A 2,681-nucleotide genomic window follows, 5' to 3' on the forward strand; every position below is an offset into this window, starting at 1 on the left:
TAGTGGATTTCAGGAGACGGGAGGAATCTCTCCCAAACTCCACCTTAAACTCCGCACAGACATGTCCCATAAACCCTTCATTTGCTTTGCATGTATCTCTCTATCTCTCCCTAACTGTTTTTTTTCTCAATCTTTTTTCCCTGATGGACTTCGCAGGCTTCCTTGAACGGCCACTGCTGATCTAACCTGTAACACCAGCAGAAAACAGTAAAGAAACAAATAATGACTGAGGCGGCAGGGAAAGTAATTCAGAAAAGTACAATGGAATGAATAAAATATTTCAAGTAGGTGCGCAGATTGAAGCTGGACTGTTCTTCAATCACAATTCAGGCGATCTCATTGGCCATTCCCATTCTCCGAAGGGCATCAATGAACCAGTTGTGGTTTTGCTGCAAAATTTCACCACCGGAACCTGGTTATATAACGACTCTGGTGGAACTCGAACCCACAACCTTTGAATGACTTATCAGCGAATAGCATTAACTAGAAGTCCAATGCGCTATCCATTGCGCCACAGAGCCGATGACGGATGATAGTTTCACATTACTCATTACAGGGATAGTCATTGTCGTCAAGTACAGATTTATCTCCTAATCTCTCTGCTGCGCTACTTGTCGCTCTCACTGTCAATCTTCCTGCCTATCGCTTTGTCTCATTCTCAATATCTCGCTCTCAATCTCTCTCTCTCTCTCTGTGCCTTGCTGTGTGTCTCTGTGCCTTTCTCTGTCTCTCGGTCTCTCTCTCTGCTTTTGTCTCTCTTCCGCTCCCAGTAGGGTTGTAAACACTTCAACCTAAGTCTACAGTTATGTGGTACTGGTCGGGAAGACTCAAGGCTTGGAGACACCGAGTGTCTGTAGGGGCAGAACAGCAGTTTAATCAAGTAATGCCCCGCAGCCACCATCACACAGCTCAGGTAAACTTCCTCATTTCTTGTCAGGACAGGATGAGCCCTCCCCAGTAGGGGCTGAGCTTTTCTGATTACAGGCAGTGTAGTGGGGAAATGGTCGGCAGTTGGAGCTCTGGTTTTGGAAATGTTGACATATATCAGATGCTTCCACTTGTGGGGTGTCCAAAACTAGGGGTCATCAATACTCGATAGTCACTGACAAATCCAATAGGCAATTCAGAATAAACTTCTTTCCTCAGAGAGTGGTTAGAATATGGAACTGGCGGCCACGTGGAGCGTTTGAGACGAACAGATGCATTTCAGGGGAAGCTGGATACACACAGGAGGGAGACAGGAACAGAAGGTTCTGCTGATCGGAGGAGATGAAGCAGCTCGGGAGGAGGCTGGTGTGGAGCAGAAACACCGACACACACCAGTTGGGCCCAATGGTCCGTTTGTGTTTTGTAAAAGTCAGCGTCATTCTACGTAATTCCCGCCTTCTGTTTGGCTTGGTTCTTTGAGGGAATGGGAATATCGACAATGTTGGAAATGTAGATTCAGCTTCTGTCAGCAAACTTCAGCGGAAGAGCAGCTCCCGCCACTGGATGCAGAGATACCGGAGAGACTGAGGACTCTGGGGGAGGAATGTCCGCGTGTTGCACAGACTCAGAACATTAGGAACAGCTATCGCCCAGTGTGTAAAACGGCCACCGACCGACTCGACCCTGCAAATTATTCGGGTAAGATTACAAGCAGCAGCGAAGATCAGTTGCCTTCTCCACTAGGTTAGGCGGGAGCTGCGAGCTTGAGAAATCGCAGTGGAGAGAATGCTGAGCAATGTCAGGGTCAGCGCTCTGAGAAAAGAGAGGATTAAAGAACAAAAAGCAGATTTAGAACTTCTGAACAGATCCGCCGCGAGCAGGGACCGAGCCTCAGCTAAACAAACCCCGGGACTTTCGAATCCAACATCTTAACCACTCGGCCGACGTATCTGAAATCGCCTCCCTTTTAAACAAACCCAGAATGATCCGGGACTGAATCACTTTGTTCATGTTTCTGTCCTGGACAAACAAGTGGATTGCAGCTGTCAATCATAACATGGTTTGGAGGGAACTTCCTGCATTAATCAAACCACCAACAGCCTCCAGCTGTCAATTAACTCTCCCCATCAGAGAGAGAGAGAGAGAGAGAGAGAGAGACTGTCAGAGAGGTTCCTGCATCCAGCCCTGAGCCTGTTACACTCACCAGCTACTCGCCCACACCCCGCTGTCAGAAACACTGAACATTTTTACCGAGACTCTTCAAATACAGTCTATAAAATGAGAAAAGATCAAAGTTCGTCAAAATTCGATTGAATGGAACAACGTTAATAAACTTTCCACCGTCACTCGGTTACCATTTTCGGCATTCCTTCAATCGGTAGAATAAATTACCGGCTGTTAGAATTTTCTTCACTGGGTTGAATAATTTTTATGTGAGGAATGTTCCAGCGTCATAAACCAGGGGAACGCGCCGACCGAGCTGTGCCTTGATCGCTTCTGGGCAGTCGGACAGTTCGCCCTTCATTCTGCTCTGATTCACTTTCCCAAAGCGGATCGACAGATCCTCAAATCTGCTGACTGGGTTTTCTGTTTTTGGTTGCTTTCGATTTGTCCCGCTCCCGACTGGCAATGTATTCCAGACCTCGGAGCAACCCTCCTCCTTGCATCGTGTCCCAGCCTCGATTGAAAGCGGCCCACAGCAACCCCAACCTCGTCACCTACCCGCTGACAGACACACGGCGGTCACACTCTGC

The 2,681-nt window shown here is 47.9% G+C and overlaps 1 non-coding gene across 1 annotated transcript; it reads right to left on the bottom strand.

Annotated features, from left to right (window-relative positions):
- Window positions 1-424: 424 nt before the first annotated feature.
- On the bottom strand, window positions 425-521 carry trnar-ucu (transfer RNA arginine (anticodon UCU)). Its single transcript has 2 exons — window positions 485-521; window positions 425-460 (listed from the first exon to the last, which is right to left on the bottom strand). It is a non-coding gene; the product is annotated as a tRNA-Arg (tRNA).
- Window positions 522-2,681: the final 2,160 nt, after the last annotated feature.

This window comes from Somniosus microcephalus, unplaced genomic scaffold (genome assembly GCF_052327205.1).
Source record: "Somniosus microcephalus isolate GS21.2 unplaced genomic scaffold, FLI_Smic_1.0 unresolved_chr1, whole genome shotgun sequence".
Taxonomy (NCBI): Eukaryota; Metazoa; Chordata; class Chondrichthyes; order Squaliformes; family Somniosidae; genus Somniosus; species Somniosus microcephalus.